Source organism: Schistocerca gregaria, chromosome 9 (genome assembly GCF_023897955.1).
Source record: "Schistocerca gregaria isolate iqSchGreg1 chromosome 9, iqSchGreg1.2, whole genome shotgun sequence".
NCBI classification, from domain to species: Eukaryota; Metazoa; Arthropoda; class Insecta; order Orthoptera; family Acrididae; genus Schistocerca; species Schistocerca gregaria.
Genome location: NC_064928.1, coordinates 186,286,650 through 186,308,351, shown reverse-complemented (window position 1 = coordinate 186,308,351; position 21,702 = coordinate 186,286,650). Strand labels below are relative to the sequence as shown.

The window sequence follows — 21,702 nt, the reverse complement described above, 5'->3', positions numbered from 1 at the left end:
GTGTCCAAAAGAACAGACACCACGCATTCGTATATAATTATTTTTTGGTGTTGCGATTTTTTCCTTCAGTGTAATAACTTTTGCTTTCAAAAAGTTCGTAAAATCTGGACCGGCCATTCCACGGGTTGTGTCAAGTGGAGAAAGCCCTGAAACTTTATTCGCACGCGCTACGGCATGTCCAGAGCACACCAAAGCAGGTGAGTAAGAAGCAACAGGAAAATTTGGGCTGTGGTTCTCAAGACTGTTTGGAACGATTTTATCTCCTCCACTAGAAACCCACTTCCCAGGCCTACAGAAATACTTCCTGCCTGAGGTAACGTCTGGCCATTGAGCTTGGTTGCTCGCAGGCTGTACCTAACCCTTTGGCCTTTGAGCCGGCTGACCATTGTGAAGTGGTTAGTGTACAAAAAATAGTTCAAATGGCTCTAAGCACTATGCGACTTAACTCCTGAGGTCATCAGTCCCCTAGAAAGTAGAACTACTTAAACCTAAGTAACCTAAGGACATTACACACATCCATCCCCGAGGCTGTATTCGAACCTGCGACCGTAGCAGTAGCGCGGTTCCGGACTGAAGCGCCTAGAACCACTTGGCCACCGCGGCAGGTGGTTTGTGCTGACCACCAGAAAAGGTAATATGAAGGTAATGACCGTAGAAAGTTTGATCGTATAATGAGAAGGAAAAGTAAGGAATCTTTGATCTAAATCCCCAGTGTGTTCACCCTGAGGTCATTCAAGTTGTTGTATCGAATGAAGTAGAAAATAAAACGAGAATGTACCTGGCCGACAGTCTTGTGTAAGATGAGAGATGGCTGACTAATATGAAAATTTATTTAATCTAATAACTGCCACGGTACAGTAAATTCCCTCAGATGATCAATCAATAGAATAAATGTCAAAAACTAGACTAGGGTGAAGTGGGCCAACAATATAAGACTACAAAAAATAAAAATAAACGTTTTACCTTCTTCTTCTTTTCAAAATCTTTGTTATGTTTGTCTGTTACACAACGATTGTTATGATTCATCATTCTTCCTCGGAGTAAATCTGCAACTTACATAGTTCCAAAAGTGCGTCCGTCCATTACACTACACACTCAACAAATACCCCCTGCTGCACACCGCAGCTATACATTACTAACTGTCAAAGACTCTACCACTCCACAGTGTTGGCATCACAGAAACAGATACTGTTGCCTAACAACTGTTTTGTCTGATCACAGTTCTTCAAGTACATCATTGCCTTTATAAATATTAACACGTCCAATAACATCGTCAAAAAATGTCCATCTTACAAGGTGGTGTGCTTTATCACACCTCCTTTAGCCTGACTTGTGACAGGCAACATTGGAACACTTAGAACCTAGGTTGCAGGAGTTTGAATTAGATGTAAGGGTTAAAAAACTGAGAGGGCAATGGTTTGGCAAAGAAAATTTGCAACAACAAAAAACGATTCAAATGGCTCTGAGAACTATGAGACTTAACTTCTGAGGGCATCAGTCTCCTAGAACTTAGAACGCCTTAAACCTATCTAACCTAAGGACATCACGTACCAATGCCGAAGGCAGGATTCGAACCTGCGACCGTAGTGGTGGCGCGGATCCAGACTGAAGCGCCTAGAACCGCTCTGCCACACTGGCCGGCAAAATTTGCAACAGGTAATGCATATCTAGAAAAGTGAAAGTAAAACATTGCAGAACATTGATAAGACAAGAATTTTTATATGGATGTAAATGACTAACGATGAATTATAAGCTGAGTAGAATAGAACTTAAAGACCCATTATTAGAAAAAAAATGCGTATAATACAAACTACAGACGCCTGGAAAATGGGAAGTAATGAGGAGAACTACAAAAATTAAGTGAAAATATTAGAAGCAGTAGCTAAAACAAGGTAACCTTTTTGGACTCTACCGATTGGATGAGAACAAGCTAAAAACACAGACATTCGTATACTTCTAGAAGAGGGAATCGACAGTACCATGGATTACACGAATAAGTAGAGAAGTAGAAAGAAACAACATCAAAGAATCGGAAATGACAGATAAAAATAATATTATAAAGAATATACTAAGATTAGAAGGCTTTCAATGTACACTCCTGGAAATTGAAATAAGAACACCGTGAATTCATTGTCCCAGGAAGGGGGAACTTTATTGACACATTCCTGGGGTCAGATACATCACATGATCACACTGACAGAACCACAGGCACATAGACACAGGCAACAGAGCATGCACAATGTCGGCACTAGTACAGTGTATATCCACCTTTCGCAGCAATGCAGGCTGCTATTCTCCCATGGAGACGATCGTAGAGATGCTGGATGTAGTCCTGTGGAACGGCTTGCCATGCCATTTCCACCTGGCGCCTCAGTTGGACCAGCGTTCGTGCTGGACGTGCAGACCGCGTGAGACGACGCTTCATCCAGTATCAAACATGCTCAATGGGGGACAGATCCAAAGATCTTGCTGGCCAGGGTAGTTGACTTACACCTTCTAGAGCACGTTGGGTGGCACGGGATACATGCGGACGTGCATTGTCCTGTTGGAACAGCAAGTTCCCTTGCCGGTCTAGGAATGGTAGAACGATGGGGTCGGTGACGGTTTGGATGTACCGTGCACTATTCAGTGTCCCCTCGACGATCACCAGAGGTGTACGGCCAGTGTAGGAGATCGCTCCCCACACCATGATGCCGGGTGTTGGCCCTGTGTGCCTCGGTCGTATGCAGTCCTGCTTGTGGCGCTCACCTGCACGGCGCCAAACACGCATACGACCGTCATTGGCACCAAGGCAGAAGCGACTCTCATCGCTGAAGACGACACGTCTCCATTCATCGCTCCATTCACGCCTGTCGCGACACCACTGGAGGCGGGCTGCACGGTGTTGGGGCGTGAGCGGAAGACGGCCTAACGGTGTGCGGGACCGTAGCCCAGCTTCATGGAGACGGTTGCGAATGATCCTCGCCGATACCCCAGGAGTAACAGTGTCCCTAATTTGCTGGGAAGTGGCGGTGCGGTCCGCTACGGCACTGCGTAGGATCCTAAGGTCTTGGCGTGCATCCGTGAGTCGCTGCGGTCCGGTCCCAGGTCGACGGGCACGTGCACCTTCCGCCGACCACTGGCGACAACATCGATGTACTGTGGAGACCTCACGCCCCACGTGTTGAGCAATTCGGCGGTACGTCCACCCGGCCTCCCGCATGCCCACTATACGCCCTCGCTCAAAGTCCGTCAACTGCACATACGGTTCACGTCCACGCTGTCGCGGCATGCTACCAGTGTTAAAGACTGCGATGGAGCTCCGTATGCCACGGCAAACTGGCTGACACTGACGGCGGCGGTGCACAAATGCTGCGCAGCTAGCGCCATTCGACGGCCAACACCGCGGTTCCTGGTGTGTCCGCTGTGCCGTGCGTGTGATCATTTCTAGTACAGCCCTGTCGCAGTGTCCGGAGCAAGTATGGTGGGTCTGACACACCGGTGTCAATGTGTTCTTTTTTCCATTTCCAGGAGTGTAGAAGAAATGAGAAATCTGGGACAATGTGGACAGCAGAAAGGAGAAAACATGGATAGAGGATGAAGGAGTACTGGAAAAATAGGAAACAACGACAGGGAAAGAAGAAAATCCTGAAATTGGTACGTCATTGTAGTTGGTCAGTATGGAAATGAAAACACACTCAGTACAGCACTGTGGCAGGCCTCATATAGTCACTGTTGCGCTTTGCTGTCTGTTAGTTTCTTTGTCTATTGCAGTGAGAGTAAAGAAGAAATTTCTGTTCTAATGCAGGAACTATCCAAAACTTGGAGAACACAGTTCCATGAGATACTTCGTTTCTGTTGCGTACATGTCCTACAGTATGTAGTACAAAGTATGTGTGCAGTGGGTGGAGTATGTGAGGAACATGTAACCTGCACCGCACAGTCTCGCATTAATGCTGGTAACTGAGGAAAAAAGTAATTATTGGTAATTTATATAATCAGCATTAGAGTCTCACAAAACTGTGATAACAGTAATTATCTTATAAAAATAATTTAGTAACCTGACTGGAACACAGTCGAACATTTTACAGCTTTTATCCTCCACAAAATTACCCAAGGGGTGGGAACTAGTGGTTTATATTGTGGTGGCTGAAATGAAATGGAAAGCAGATAACAACTGCATGTGGTGAGACGAATCAACAGCAGCAGAAAAAGGTGTAACGGGTGGAGGATTCATCATGAATATAGGAAAAGTCACTGTGAAAAATTATGTTGATAATGATCAATTTGTGTTGCATCTAATTACAAATGAAGGAAACGAATTTCCGCTGCCATACAAGTTTCGCCTTTATTATTTGGAAAGCATCATCATTGGCAAATTTAATAGGTTCTGAGCTACACCTGTTCTTTTGCCGGTTTTAGAGCTGTTCTTCAGCTTATTGCCATTCGAAATGTCCTTCTAACAATTTCCGGGTATGCAGCCGGATCCCGTCGACATTCTGCCACGATATTTCAGCCCAGAGACGTCCGGCCATCATCAGGTGAGTACACAACTACTGAAGAGCCCAGGTGCAGTCGCGGTATTTATACCGATTCTCGCGCACGTGTTGACATGCGCGGCATAGCCGAGTTGTACGTGCTGCCCTCGGTGGTGAAAGTAAAAGATCATCTAGTCACTGAGTATCGAATGACGCTGTCTATTCCGCTGTGAATGTATAATTTCCTGTTATTAAAATTATACATTCACAGCGGAATAGACAGCGTAATTCGATACTCAATGACTAGATGATCTTTTACTTTCACCACCGAGGGCAGCACGTACATGCCGCGCATGTCAACACTTGCGCGAGAATCGGCATAAATACCGCGACTGCACTTGGGCTCTTCAGTAGTTGTGTACTCACCTGATGATGGCCGGACGTCTCTGGGCCGAAATATCGTGGCAGAATGTCGACGGGATCCGGCTGCATACCCGGAAATTATTAGAAGAACAAATACGCCGGGAAAATTTCAGAAGTCACATTCGAAATGTCATTTGCAGCACTAGGAAATGGAAATTCATTTAGACCTTGATGATGAACTTCGCAGCGTCATTTGGTCGCAGTGTAACGACTCCGATAGGAGGGAAAAGAAGAATGAAAGTCTACGATGCTGAGGATAAATTACGATTTTTCAGTAAATTAAACTAAAATTACTTAAATTTCGGATGGTTGCAATTACGATGCAATGTTTTTCAGTGTCATTAATAAATAATATTTCGATCCAAAAGAGATTGAAAAACCAAGGTACATTTATTTAAACTGTCTTAACACGAATATTTCATGAGGAACTGTTATGTTTTTTGCTCGCATCGGCTTATTCAATGTGTCAACATACGTGACTACGAAATTGTTTGTTATAAAATTTGGCCTCAATGTGTCAACATATGTGACTACGAAATTGTTTGTTATAAAATTTGGCCAGGAAAACCTGATTATTCACTACACTTAGTGTGAAAAACAAATTAGTTTAATAATACTGTTTTACTGTATACTCAGTAATTTACAGATTTGCACTTTTTAACCCCAATATTATGCAAATGAGAAAGGTCAAATTAAACATTTAGTAATCTAGCTATTTCACTTGGCTGACACTTGTAATTATTTGTAAAATGCACCATTTGTTTTTAATCAAAACGCCTGAGCACCAGAATCACTCTTAACTATTTCCTGTAAATAATTCATTTAATAACAATTTAATTGACTCTAAAGAAAGAGACAATTTGTTGATCGCTTTGGAAGGTTATAAATACGAGCACTGTCAAAGACCGGCAGGCAGTTGGCTCAGTGTAGTTGTGAAAGTCACGTAGGTCAGTGTTTTTAGTGCCGGCTAATTCTATTGTAGGTAAAGATGTGTGGATCGAAGAACCAAAGAGGTTGATGCACAAGATGTAACTGTTTTCTCAGACACGCCATGTAAACTTTACGTGTGTTTTTAAAGAGGAATAAAAACGTGTGATGACTTTTATAAAACTACTAGATGTCTCCAGCCTTTCCTTTTTTTTAAAATACGAGCCACTCATAAATATATAATACCCTAGACAACAAAAGTGAAGAGCAATAATTTATCTTTGAAACAGTATTATTCAGCGTTGTGACGACCACCCTGCGAACATCTTTGAAATGTTTTGACATTTTATTTTCTAACATAAAACTGAATTTTCATCATATTAAGGCAGGGGGCCGTTATAACAGTCACAATTGAAAAAAATTGTGGAGCACCAACAAACCACGTCTTCCGCTTGGGTTGTCGAACAATGCGAATCATGTAACATTTATTCGTGCTTAGAGGCAGCGGCCAATCTTTGAACATGGTATCTACATCTATATCTGCGTATTGGGAGCTTGCATTAATCGCCACTGTTGGCGAAGAGAGGGCATTAATAGAGCGCAGTTAATTTTTTTTGATAGTTGACACTTCACTTGTTGTAGTTGCTTTCCTCCAATCAGAGCGCTCAACGCGCTCTATCAGTTCGCCGTTGCCAAACTGTCACAACAATTCGTTAATTCACTTTCAATTTTTTGTCCGGCTTTCTTTCATGTTGAGTTTAGATCCCTGGCTCTTTTATTTCGTATTTCATCACACATAATAAACACACACACACACACACACACACACACACACACATTTCACACACAGTGCTGACCAAACACTGCTGGACCCTTCCGTGGAAGAAAACGCGATTCAGCATCACGTATAGAGCTAACATGATCCCAGAGGTCGGCTTACGTTAGCTAAGCTTCGCACCATACTGTGTGTAATCGAATTTTTGAAGGCTACAATTAATCTTTGCGACCGAGACACCGGAGTCATAAATACAATGCGGTTATGCTATGTAATGGTATAGCGAAGTAGCTAGCGTATAAACCCTACATCTAATAGGTCGTAGGTTGCAATGTCGTCAGAAGAAGCAAAGTTTTTATTTTTCGAAACGTAATTAAAATAATTTGATTATCATTTCTATTCAATTAAATGGTTTAAATGTGATTGTTTTATTTATAATATTTTGCCATATCATTTTCATGACTGTACTGACTTTTGTATTTGCTCTTATTTTCTTCTTACCGTTCGTTTCCATTTGGAATCTCCTTGCGTCGGTCATAATCTGCAACAAAGTGTCAACTAGGACTGCTCATCGATTGGTACCACAGCATCCCGTGTAGCCAGAGTGAGGGCAGTTTCAGGTAACTACCGACAGAGAGAAAGTATAGTTTGCTTTTATCGCTACAGTCGAAATTTTTCTGTCGAATCTGACTATGGGAAAAAAAACATATTATGTAATTTTTCTGTCTTAAGTTTGCTCACGCGGGCTAGCCTTAAACGCCATGACCATTATTTTAGTTCTTCCTCAGATTGTTGATCGCCCGTTTATCAGATACTTTGCACATTACCAGGCTGTGGTTAGGTTAGGACGTGAGTTCAAATTCAGGGCTACAGTAGGCATCGTCTGGACTTTTATACAGCGGGAGGTAAAGTTGGGCAAAGTTTAATATAGAAATAAATATCGTGGGGAGGCTACACACCCAGTAACCGAACACGAGTTGACGAATGCTAATTCTGACTCGCTGTTACTGTAGTCATACGATAATAAGTTTTTCGTTTTGCGGAATGCACAATTTAACATTGCTGCACATTTAAAGTAAGTTACCAGTCCTTGCACAACACTGAAATTTTATCGTGATTTTACTGAATATGTGTACAGTTTTTTTCTCACGGTAAGCAATTACAGGTAACTGTACCATCTGCATAGAATGTGAGGTTACTATCATATAGTCTGCAGGGCTGTTAATATACGACATGAGCAGGAAGAGTGCCAACACACTTCCTTGCAGCTCACTTGAAGTTAGTTCTACACCTTTCGTTTACTCTTCATCCATGCTTCGCTCTCAACCGAGGTACAGCTGTCTTTGCTCTGCAAATGAAATTACCTTTGTTAATAAATGTTAGTGTGGAACCGAGAGAAATTCATTTCTGAAATGGAGAAATACTGCATCTACTTCAGCTCCTTCTTTTGTGGCTTTCACGATATCGTTTATGGCAAAGGCACAACATGTGTTTCGCATGATCTGTGTTTTCGTAATCAGTGCTAGTTGACATGGAGGAGATCATTATGTTCGAGATACTTGGTTACATTTGAGCTCAGAATATGTTCTAGGATAATACAACATAGTTATAGCGATGGCGTTGTACAGTAGTTGTGTGGATCACTTGTGAACACATGCGGCCTGTGTTTTTTCCCAGCCACTGGACACATAGTTGACGGGATCAACGGTGTATCAAGTTTAAAATGGAAGAAAACACCGATGCAGATTCTGTGCAGAAGTTGATAGGAATCCCATCTGCTCCTGGAATGTTGTTTACTTGTTCAGAAATTTTAGCTGATCATCTGCAAGTGTGTCTCCATCTCCTGATAAGCTTCTGACAGTGTCACCTCGCGCCAGACAAATGCTTCGCCTGCTAGCAACCTCACATGGCAGCAGCCTTTACCGGTGAGGTCTCTTGTGCTTGTGTAGTGCAAATTGAGGTGGCCCCAGAACACAACCGTGAGGTACGCAAGACGCCACATCTGCTGCTGATTTCCGGGCAGATAAATGTCGCGATTCGAGTCCACCCTCTTGCACAGCTTTCAGTTAGTGGCGCGTCATCCACATGGGTATGGACTGTTTAGCAGTTCGAGGAAGAGTATAAGCACGGAAGGAAGATTAGAGAGCTAAAGAGGAGGAATAGAGGACGTCCCCCACACCTTGTGCGTGACCTAGAAAGTCGTTTGCTTTCATTGCTCTCTGACTTTAAGCAATTTCCAGCTTAACTCGGCCGTCAAACAGCTGCACTCGTAAAAGACAGCGGCAGGTTAATGGAATGGATCGTAAACCCGACTCGCTCATTTTATGTTCCGCCAACAGACTTCCCACTGTTCGTGGCACTTATCTGCCACCAGACGTCAATAACGATTGTTTCTATTAGCTATTCAGCCTCCATACGTTGGCGGAAATACATGGTCACAGACGTGTAAGACTTAGTCCGGGATTAATTGTCAGTATCACTGAAATTCTGCGACAGCTGTGTAGCTAAGATGTTATTTTATTTTATTTTGACGACAAGCAGTTTCGTCATTGCACTCTGCATTCTTCAGGGCCCATATATATCTCTCAAAATAAACGATAATGCCATACAGTGCCATATAACTCGTTTCGTGAATTGAAACCGTTTCTCAACTGCTTCAATCCAAGACTTACTAGCTGCTGCTAAATGATTTGCACTAACACTTTCTCCGAAAATTTCGGGCATTTACTTCAGGAGACCACTCGAAGCGTAGATGGAAGCAAAAATATAATCGATTCGTAACAAATCGTTCTTAACAAATCATCCTGAACAAATAAGGAGGCTCATCATGAATACAGGAATTATTGTTCAAATGGTCATTGAAGCGAGACTGGAAACTGTAACATCCAAACACACCAAACGTAAACGCAAAATATATATTCCTAGAGGTATCATTTAAAACTGGTTCTTCAAACTTTGTTAGCAGACTTTCTCGAGATAGTTCACGTATATCTTCAAAAGTCTGCCAGTTCAGTTTCTTACGTATCACTGTGACACTCACCCAAGGGTCTAACAAACGTGTCACCATTCGTGCTGCCCTTCTCTGTATACGAGGTGTGACAATAAAGTAATGAGACTGATGTAAAAAAATGTTGCTTACCTTTTTAGTCAAATTTAGTGTTGTCACCTCCAAAGTAGTTATTTTCTGATTGCACACACTTTTTCCATTGATGGTAACATTTCTGGAACTCATGTTCTGTAATATCCTCCAAGACCCTCGTCACAGCTTTTGGTCATCTTGTGCTGTTTGCAAATGGTATCCCTTGACCAACGTTTGGCTCTTGGAAATAGAAAAAAGTGGCACGGAGCGATATCTGGTGAATAAGTTGGCTGTGGTAGTACTGAAATTTGTTTTGAGGTTCAAAATTGCTGTACTGACAGAGGAGTATGGGATGGCGCATTATCGTGATGCACAATCCAATTATCAGCTATGTTGGCATGGACACGATGTTTACAAAGTCTTTCTAAAATTTATTTGTAGTAATATTGGTTAACTGTTGTTCGCTCTTTATGAACAATTCCCTTGGAATCAAAGAAGCACACAAGCATGCATTTCACTTTTGAATTTGATATGCAAGCTTTTTTTTCTGGGTGAGCCCTTTGAGTACCATTGCAAACTTTGGCGTTTTGTCTCTGGATCGTACTAAAAAAACCAACTTTCATCGCCAGTGATAACACAGCTCAAAAATTCTGGATTGATTTCTGTTTGCTCTAACAGATCGGCTGCCACATTTTTCTATGTTTCTCGCTGTTGTTGTGTGAGATTTTTGGGGACCATTTTTGCACAAGTCTTTCTCATACCAAGATCTTCAGTTATTATTAAACGAACCGTTTCTCGATTGATGTTCAGTTCTTCTGCAATCATTTTCATGGATAATCTTCGATCAGATCGTACGAGTTCATGCACCCTGGTCAAGTTGACATCCGTCTGTGAGGTTCATGGTCGTCCACTGCAGTCTCGAACTTCAACATTTGTTCTGCCTTCACTAAACATTTTACGCCAACGAAAAACTTGAGCTCTTGACATAACCTCCTCTCCAAAAGATATCTGAAGGTTACCATAAGTTGTTGGGTTTTCACCCAATTTAAAGCAAAAAGAACTGGCATACTGTGTAAGATGGCAAGAACTATGCCCATTACATGAAGTCATTAAAGATCACCTAACTCATGGTGAGCGAACAGTAGGGCTGAACAAAAATGACTGACAAGGCACACTGCATCTTGTAGATGGTATAGTTGGACATATTGGAATAATCATTGTCAGGTGATGGTTTTAAAATAATTCACACTACATGAAAACTTTGTGGAAATGCGTCGATTTACTAGGGGACAGTTTATCCCAGGGAAGTACCCAGAAATGACCGTGGAACACGCCTAGGGAGCTGCAAAGGGAAGCAACAATAGGCAGCAGTAACGGGCTGCGGCCTCCAGCTGCCTTAAGATGAGTGACAGTGAGTGGGTGGTTGACCCCATGCTGGTGTACTAGGAAATTGTATGCCTGTTGATAAATGTCCACCGTCCGATTTTCAGTGAAACATGGGAGAAAGCCCACAAAGCTGCCGTGGAGCAGTCAACAGAGGTCAAAATATGCGTGTTCGTGACTATAGCAACTTCACGCAGAATACGTGGTCCGCAGAGTCAGAAGTAAATCATGTGAAGAGCGACAGAATGAAATACGCTGGCCTCCGATGGGAACGTAGGACCAAGGAATTTGAAGTACTCTCCTGGGAGTCAGAATTCCAAAAAACTTGGTGTTTGTGCAGATGCTTACCTTAATGGGTGGCCTGGGAGGAGCGAAATAGCTGAAGTTGAGAGGAAGGTAAATTTTGTGGGAATTTGTTCACTTCCCACAGCAGGTATTGGTTGGCACTGGTAAGCGATGCATAATTAGCGCGACTTGCGCTGCAATTGGCGTAAGTGATTTTGCTGAAGGGGAAACTGAGGCAAAGAGCGGACTGTTAGAAGTCTCCGTAGTGGACTTTCGTTCCCAGCTTGCCTAGAGTGTGGAAGTGGCGTTCTTTACTCAGCTTGTCTGAGAAAGAGTGAGCATCTCTGCAGTTTAGGACTTAGCAAATGGAACGATTGAACTTGGACATAGGAAGTTTTGGTTCAGCTATGTACTGAGCAAGATAGCTAGGAGTGAATAGACGAGTGCAGCCTTGCAGTACCATGAGGTGGGCCGACGTACGCACAGCGACACCACTCCGCCACGCTGAATTCGGTGATATTGCGCCTGTTCCAGCCACTGATTAATTTGTTGGACCACGACGGCGAAGTTTCCATGAGGATGTCAAGGTCCATGTATTGTAGAATTCTTCTCGCACTTCGCATTACGCCTAGGTGAGTCGATAGGAATTACTTTTGATTTATCGCGCTAAATCGTGAGTTAAAATAAATCTGTGCTAATCGTCTACATCTGTTTTCAATCAAGTAGTTGAAAAGCCAAGTCACATTCTTAATTAATTTTATGTTCAACATTTGCATCTGGTGTTCAACAGCTGAATATAACATCAATGTGCACCCCTTTTTAATTAAAAGGGATCAATTCTGAATCAATTAATGTCAACACTGCCACCGCAGTTCAATCAGGAGTCACAGGACCTTATTACTTTTTTTGTGTTATCCGACATTGCAGAAGTATTGCACTCTCTGTTGATCTGTTAGTCATTTACCTGGGGTGAACACACACAAAAACCAGATAAGTGACGGATGGCGTGTTACAACTGTTGTGCAATATTATGCAGTTCCATTTCCGTGACGAGAGACACAAACATGTGTTAACTTATTACAGCACAACTCACAACTGAGCAGTTGCCGCTTGTACTAGAAGCAGCTTTTCATGGAAAATCAGTCTCATTACTTAATTGTCACACCTCCTATGTTCAACATCCCCAGTTAGTCCTATGTGTTACAGGTCCCACACACTACATGAATGTTCTAGAACCGGTCGCACAAGTAATTTGTAAGCAATATCTTTTGTAGGCTGATTGCACTTCTCCAGTTTTCTACCAATAAATCCAAGTCTACCACCTGTTTTACCCACGACTGAACCTATTTGGTCATTCCATTTCATGTAAATACAAAGTCTTATACCCAGGTATGAGTTGGCCAATTCCAACAGTGACTCACTGATGTAGTTACAGAATACTACGGTTTTTTGTTTTGTGAAGTACACAGTTCTATGCCTCTGAACATTTAAACCAAGTTGCCACTCTTTCTATCACTTTTAAATCTCTCCAAGATGTGACTGAATATTGATACAGCTTTTCTCAGACAGTAATTCATTATAGATAACTGCATCATCTGCAAAAGGACTGATGTTACTATCAGTATTGTCTGTAAGGTCCTAATTATGCGATATGAACAGAAACAGGCACTTCTATAGGGCACACCTGGAGTTACTTGGACAGCTGACAATTACTCTCCATCCGTAATAAAATGCTGTGCCCTCAATACAGTCACAAATTTCACTTGATGCCCCTTATGATCGTACGAAGGAGTGGTAGTGAGTCAAATGCTTTGCGGAAATCAAAAATACTACATGTACACGGTTGCCTTGATCCAACGCTTTCAGTGTGGTATACGAGAAAAGTGCGAACTGTGTTTCACATGATCGATATTTTCAGGATATATGCTTGCTGGTTAGTGAGGAGGACATCAGTCTTTTCGAGATACCTCATTTTGTTTGAGCCCAGGTTTTACAACAAATTGACGTCAAGGATACAGAACGGTGGTTTTATGGATCGCGTCTAGTACCCTTCTCCTAAACGGGTGTGACCTGTGCTTTTTTCCAAGAGATGAGAACGGTTTTTTTTGTTCGAGGGATCTACGATATATCATACACTACTGGACATTAAAATTGCTACACCACGAAGATGATGTGCACAGGCGCGGAATTTAACCGACAGGAAGAAGATGCTGTGATATGCAAATGATTAGGTTTTCAGAGCATTCGCACAAGATTGGCGCCGGCGGCGACACCTACAACATGCTGACATGAGGGAAGCTTCCAACCGATTTCTCATACACAAACAGCAGATGACCGGCGTTGCCTGATGAAACGTTGTTGTGATGCTCGTGTAAGGAGGAGAAATGCGTACCATCACGTTTCCGACTTTGTTAAATGTCGTATTGTAGCCTATCGCGATTGCGATTTATCGTATCACGACATTGCTGCTAGCGTTGTTCGAGATCGAATGATTGTTAGCAGAATATGGAATCGGTGCGTTCAGGAGGGTAATACGGAACGCCGTGCTGGATCCCAACGGCCTCGTATCACTAGTAGTCGAGATGACAGGCATCTTAGACGCAAGTCTGTGACGGATCGTGCAGCCACGTCTCGATCCCTGAGTCAACAGATGGGGACGTTTGCAAGACAACTACCATCTGCACGAACAGTTCGACGACGTTTGCAGCGCCATGGGCTACCAGCTCGGTGACCGTGGCTGGGTTACCCTTGACGCTGCATCACAGACAGTAGCGCCTACGATGGTGTACTCATCGACGAACCTGGGTGCACGAATGGCAAAATGTCATGTTTTGGGATGAATCCAGGTTCTGTTTACAGCATCACGATGGTTGCATCCGTGTTTCGCGACATCGCGGTGAACGCACATTGCAAGCGTGTATTCGTCATCGCCATACTGGCGTGTCCCCCGCCGTGATTGTATGGGGTGCCATTGGTTACACGTCTCGATCACCTCTTGTTCGCATTGAGGGCACTTTGAACGGTGGACGTTACATTTCATATGTGTTACGACTCGTGGCTCTACCCTTCATTTGATCCCTGCGAAACCCTAAATTTCAAAAGGATAATGCACGACCGCATGTTGCAGGCCCTGTACAGGCCTTTCTGGATACAGGAAATGTTCGACTACTGCTCTGGCCAGCACATTCTCCAGATCTCTCACCAACTGAAAACGTCTAATCAATGGAGGCCGAGGAACTTGCTCGTCACAATAAGCCAGTCACTGCTCTTAATGAACTGTGGTATCGTGTTGAAGCTGCATGGGCAACTGTACCTGTACACGCCATCCAAGCTCTGTTTGATTCAATGCCAGGCGTATCAAGGCCGTTATTACGGCCAGAGGTGGTTGTTCTGGGTACTGATTTCTCAGGATCTATGCACAAAAATTGCTTGAAAATGTAATGATATGTCAGTTCTAGTATAGTATATTTGTCCAATGAATACGCGTCTATCATCTGCATTTCTTCTCGGTGTAGGAATTTTAATGGCCGGTAGTGTAGATTGAATACGAGCATCTCAGCCGCCCAGTCTCAAGATTGAATCAATAAACGCAAGATCTGGTGACAAATTCGCGAAGTTGGCAACCCTGCGCTAAGTTGTCCGAATAATTTGTCGACTATACGGAATTTCCTTATGCCTCGTGCAGAGGTGCCCTTTATGTGTGGGACAGTGTGGAACCGGCCCAGACTGCAGTACTCTGACGTCACATTTGACAGTAGCGCCGCTCAGAAACGTCATAGACGCGTAGGCGTGGCTCTGATAGCGGCATAATGGAGCCACTGTGTGTATATCGGCGAGCCTGTGCCCTGCGAGGCACTGCCAGAACTGTGACCTTGTGTTGTGCTGGGTCGCCGGGCCATTCAAACACGGCCACCGGAAACTGCATGCTTTGGGATGCGGTCTGCTGCGCGCCTCCTGTTACACATTTCGCGTCCGTTGTCTCTTTCTCGTTCACCAGTTAGACTCTAGGAAAGGTTAGCTACAGGGTGGCGCACGAAATGTGTTACCATTTTGTTATTGAATACAAATTTTATTGTCAATATAATCTGAAAGGAACATATACTACACTGAACAGCCGTCCATGGAGATTTGATCTAACTCAGCACATGCTCAATATGTCCACCATTTCGTTTCCTAACTTCCTTCAAACGAACACTGAAGCTAGTGATTACCCTACGGCACATGTCTTCCGTAATTTCACTGCAAGCTTGAAGAATAACTCTTCTGAGCTCCATTAAATCACGTGGACGTTTCGGGAAAATTTTTCCTTTAGGTACCCCCAAAGAAAGAACTCACATGGATTGAGGTGTGGACCAATTTTGTCCGTCATTGAAGCGACCTGGAAACCTGAGTGAAATGGTTCAAATAGTTCTGAGCACTATGGGACTTAACATCTGCGGTCATCAGTCCCATAGAACTTAGAACTACTTAAACCTAACTAACCTAAGGACATCACACACATCCATGCCCGAGGCAGGATTCGAACCTGCGACCGTAGCAGTCGTACGGCTCCGGACTGAGCGCCTAAAACCGCGAGACCACCGCGGCCGGCTCCTGAGTGGAATGATCCGCATGTCGAAATGCTCGTCTGAAAACTCCAACACAGTGTTTGCAGTATGTGTGTGGTCTTGCTCCATCTTGCACGAACAACTGCGTGTTGAAGGGCAAGGCAGTAGCAAGAAGACAAAGGGTCCAAATAAGTCTGTGACTGGAAATTGCTGCCCACGCTGTAATCCTCGGAGCACAATATTGTCGTTCATTAAGAGCACTTGTGGGTTTTCAGTGGCCCGAAAGCGTACATTTGGTTTGTTAACCACACCGTCTAAATGAAAATGCACCTCGTCTAAAAACCAAACGTTGTTGAGTTTCTTACCTATCCTCCGCCCACTGAGCAAACAGTAGGCTCTGCTGCTTGTGTTCTCCAGTCAGCTTCTGTGCACAGGTCATCTAGTATGGGTACATATGGAGGTCACTTTTAAGAATGCGTTGAACGGAGCGTCTGGATATTCCCAGTTGCACTGCTGCCTTTCTACACGATTTCCCGGGACTTCTCTGTACAGCAACTCGTACCGCTTCAATATTCTCCGGTGAACAATCAGGCTTATGCCGAGGTCGCTTCGCTTCCAATACTGTTCCTTCCTGTACAAATTTATCGTACAACCTGTGGGTGGTCTTCTTACAAGAGACCCATCGTGTGTTAAACTGTTGTCGAAAACGCCCCTGAGCCACAACAAGGCTTTTCGTTTCATGAAAAAGTAACACGATTGTCGATTGTTGCTGTGTCGTCAGTCTTCCATTGCTGCTTACTAGTCTTCTAGCGGCAGTATCGTGAATTACACGTCATTTCGTAACTCATTTGTTCTTCCGAGCTCTGCTGGTACTGCTGTAGAGATCCTAGCGGGAATCTAATGTGCTTCATAAATTGCGAAAGAGACAATTGCTAACACATTTCGTGAGCCACCCTGTAGGCGGTTATCACTGAAACAAACGGTTTTTGGATAGAGTAACTCCGGAAGAGTTGGACCACTGCTCTTTTCAGTATAAAATTTGTTTTATTTCCAACATTTATTTATTTATTTATTTATTTCGCGTGTGGCAACATGTTTGTACAGAGTGTTATATAAACTTAGTGCAATGTATTGCGGAGACTCTGACACATACGATATATGATAACTTGAAAATATGAAATGGAATGAGCGTATGGCATCGTCGACCGGGAGGCCCCATGTTGGGAAGTCTTTGAATTTTAATTCCACTGTTCAACATCTTCCACTCTTGAAAGGTGACCGACTAACCAAGTTGTCATGTTTGCACCTAGCGGCTGGCTCGTGTTGATACTTCCATGTGCTCTGTTCCTACTAAGAAAATTTTACACTCCCATTTCCTTACTTCCTTGATGTGTAAGAGTTCCCACCTTTCTAATAAAATTCATCGAGAATTTTTTTCTTTTCTTTGGTCTACTAATGAGTTATCTTACGTACTTACATTTACTCTGAACCGTTGTATCCTTCAACTACAAAAAATCTTTTCCTAGTTTGCTCATTCATGCACTGTGTCCTCTAAAATCTTTTGTTTACTACAACAAATCAACTTTGTGAACGGTTGCTTCTTTTCCATCAGTTACATTCCTTGGTATACAAAAATAAACTGCTTAAATAAATGCCAGTATCCCGATATCGTTAGTGGTTGTTACACTGATCCTAATGATGTTCCATCTACGTTTCTCCTGATATTTCCGTAAATGCTGTAACATTTGATCTGGCAAAATTTGTCCTGTCTCTGAAATGATTAATTCACCTATTTCCTGTAGTAAAGTGCGATCAAAGGCACTGTTTAGGAAGATTAGGTTCCTTATGGGTAACGTACGTAAAGATTTCTCTATCCATTAGAACATTTGTTGGTTCGTATAATCGTTATAGTACTAGTAATTGTAGCTGTGACTTATTTCACCTTCCTGCTGTATCACACTTGGTTCCATTAACTAATAACCCACGCGGTCTATCTTTAGTTTTGTTATGTCAATAAATGTTTTATTGTTATAGCAATTGACTATTATAGTTTCTGGTGAGAACATGCAAATAGCTCCTATGACTGCGAAATCGCTGTTGAGGTTGCGCCACCGGCCGGTGTGGCTGTGCTGTTCTAGGCGCTTCAGTCTGGAACCCCATGACCGCTACGGTCGCAGGTTCGAATCCTGCCTAGGGCATGGATGTGTGTGATGTCCTTAGGTTAGTCAGGTTTAAGTAGTTCTAAGTTCTAGGGTACTGATGACCATAGATGCTAAGTCCCGTAGTGCTCAGAGCCATTTGAACCATTTTTGAGTTTGCGCCATTGAGGCTACCCTTTTGCACTCTGGTGCTTCTGTATTTCCTAGTAATAAATGAATTTCACATGATCACTTCTCGGTTATAACTATACGTGCTGGATAAATGGTGATTAACTCCTTGATACAATTGCTAAGACTTCTCTCTGACATAACAACATGTGTATCTCATTGCTCCAAAAAAACAATACTTCAACGGTTTCACTCAGAACCAAATTATTCACAAGCTTCCATTTGACTGGATTTAGATGGTTCGGAAAACATTCGTAACGGAATTTTAACTCTACAAACACTGGAAACTGTATTAATGTATACCCCAGCACATCTCAAAAGACCTAAACTGTAGAAAGATAAAAGAAAAATGCTGTATTATTTTTTACCACAGGTACAACGTGTCTTAAATCCTGTCAGAAGTTCTTTTTCTACTCGTTGTAGTCCTAATAGAAACTGCTGTGTAATTCTTAGCTGTCCATGTGTGGCATGGTGAACTGCTTCTTGTACCTTTTCTGCTTGAATTATGGCACCTCCAAAGCTATTAGCTGGTTCCCGTAGCAATCCGTCTACTACTAAATTCCCATCTAGTGTAGTCCAATGATTCTGGATCTCTTTCAGATGTTTATTTGGTGTTTACATCGCTCCTTTCGTACACTGCACCAACTCGGTAGTAACTATGTGCGTAGTTTTCGTTATGTTCAACATTTCCTGTTCCATATCCGTCATCTCTGTTGCGTGCCAACTATCAGTTGTTTTTATTTTTTATGACCATTTCCTGTACTAATAGTAATAATATCGTGAGACTGGGGCCCCCCGTAGGGTAGACCGTTCGCCTGGTGCGAGTCTTTCGATTTGACGCCACTTCGCCGAGTTGCGCGTCGGTGGGGATGAAATGATGGTGACTAGGACAACACAACACCCAGTCCCTGAGCGGAGGAAATCTCCGACACAGCCGGGAATCGAATCCGTGTCCTGAGGATTGGCATTCGGTCGCGCTGACCACTCAGCTACTGGGGCCGGACATTTCTTGTACTGTCTCTACCATGCTATTTAAATTTGTGATGTCCTCATATACGCTGTTCCCAATATTGTTTATAACATGCCAGCCTTCGTGGCCGAGCGCTTCTAGGCGCTACAGTCTGGAACCGCGCGACCGCTATGGTCGCAGGTTTGAATCGTGCCTCGGGCATGGATGTGTGTGATGTCCTTGGTTAGGTTAAAGTAGTTCTAAGTTCTAGGGGACTGATGACCTCAGAAGTTAAGTCCCATAGTGCTCAGAGCCATTTGAACCATTTTTTGTTTATAACAGTTTACCGCCAGCATCGCGGTAAAAAATGGTTCAAATGGCTCTAGGCACTACGAGACTGAACATCTGAGGTCGTCAGTTCCCTAGACTTAGAACTACTTAAACCTAACTAAGGACATCACACACATCCATGCCCGAGGTAAGATTCGAACCTGTGAGCATAGCAGCAGCGCTGTTCCGGACTGAAGCGCGTAGAACCACTCGGCCACAGCGGCCGGCGCCGGTGATGACGACGAAATGATGACGAGTACAGCACGAACCCAGTCCCTAAGCGGAGAATATCTCCAATCCGACCGGGAATAGAACCCTAGACCGCTTGCATGGGAGACGTGCACGTTAACACCCAGCTAAGCAGGCGGACTTGAAAATACTCGTGAATAGTCCATCTCATCCAAAGATGTACGGGTGAGCTGGACCTGTGTACTGAGAGAAATGGGCAATAAAAAAGCCAATGTACATGAAGAAAGTAATCAATTAAAATTGCATGTTTCTATTTGGAATATGTCGTAATGAATGCAGAATTATACTATTATATATTTTAGTCCAAAACAATTTTATCAGTTTATTATGCATCGTGACTGAACATTGGCTTTCCTGTTTAGTTGTCTTTATCTCACCACGCCAATCACCCCTGTTACCAAATGTTGAACGACATTCACGTGACCATCGAGAACAGTAAAAAAAAGTGAATTTATAACTTTTGAATCCATTGTGAGAGTGAACAGTGATCAATGTGTTACAGATATTTACTATCAAAACAGTTTTTGATAGGAGATAAAAGTGAATTTAATCGTCCTTTTTATTAGTTTCGAAATAGATTTCACCATACCTAACAAATCCATTTTCATTCCATTCACCAGTTATTTTCGTAATATTCTACAATGTCTGCATGTCATGGCCTCGGTGACTTATTGCAGTACTGTACTTTTTTAGCTTCTTCACTCTCCTTTTCTGTCCGCAGGTCGTGCGCTAGTGGCTAGCGTTGCTGCCTCTGGATCACGAGGTCCCGGGTTCGATTCCCGGCCGGGTTGGGCATTTTCTCTGTCCGGGCACTGGGTGTTTGTGTTGTCCTCATCATTTAAACATCATCGTCATCATTCGTGATAATTGCAAGATTGAACTGCGTAAAAATTCGACGATGTAATAATTGAGACTTTGAACGGGCGCTTATGACCACGCAGTTGACCGCCCCACGAACCAAACATGGTGATCATCAGTCTGTTTTTCTCTTCACTAGTATTTCCCTTTGGTGATCTTTTTGCAACTTTTTCTGTTTCTTTTCTTTTGTTATCCCTCCTTTTTTTTACAGTTTCAATATTTTCATCAGAGTCTAGACCACTGGATATAGTTGCTGCTTTTCTCTTAAGATTTGTGGTTTCATCAGTGGAAGAAGCAGGTGACATTTCTTACAAAAGTTTTGTTGTGTTGGTTCAGGAGTTGGTAATATTCGATGTTTTAGGTTCTGTGGTACTGGACTCCGAAGTTGTGCCCGTGAAGGAATTAGACTAGTGAATAGAACTCTGTTCTTTTGATGTGCCTAGTAAGATTAGAAGATAGTATCTGTTCTTTCGAACATGACCGAAAGAACAGACACCACCCGTGACCACGCAGCTCATTAGAATGAAATTACGATGAAATGAATACCCCTAGCTGCATATAGGCGTTGATATAAGTCAACGGTGACAGTTCAAAATGTGTGTCCCGATCGGGACTCGAACCCGGGATCTCCTGCTTACATGGCAGACGCTCTATCCATCTGAGCCCGAGGACACACAGGATAATGCGACTGCAGGGACTTATCTCTGGCGCGCCTCCAGTGAGACCCACATTCTCAGCTTACTGTTCCACGCTATATTCGTAGTGCACCTGCCCATTATACTCATTACTCGCGGCTGTACCGCCGATTCCCGTAAGAGTTCGGGCACTGTCTGTGCATCCGCACGGAAGAAGATGGTCAAATGGCCGGTGAGCCTTAACCATATATATATGAGGATGGTATCTGTTCTTTCGGACATGACTGAAAGAACAGATATGTTGGGAATGTGGGTCTCACGGTTGGCGTGCCAGAGATAAGTCCCTGCAGTCGCATTGTCCTTTGTGTCCTCGGTGGATCAGATGGATAGTGTGTCTCCCATGTAAGCAGGAGACCCCACGTTCGAGTCCCGGTCGGGGCAGACATTTTCAACTGTCCCCGTTGACTTATATCAACGC

The 21,702-nt window shown here is 43.2% G+C and overlaps 1 protein-coding gene across 4 annotated transcripts in view; it reads left to right on the top strand.

Annotated features, from left to right (window-relative positions):
• The window catches only part of LOC126291783 (retinol-binding protein pinta-like), a 252,495-nt gene that overhangs the window by 94,757 nt on the left and 136,036 nt on the right, over positions 1–21,702 (top strand). Inside the window, exon 1 of one of the 4 annotated variants that reach the window (XM_049985478.1) lies at positions 7,143–7,202. The exons of the other annotated variants lie outside the window; for them this stretch is intronic. The gene's annotated coding sequence lies outside the window, so the exon portion shown is untranslated. Of the gene's footprint in view, positions 1–7,142; positions 7,203–21,702 lie in introns of those variants that run through there. 4 annotated transcript variants of the gene reach the window in all.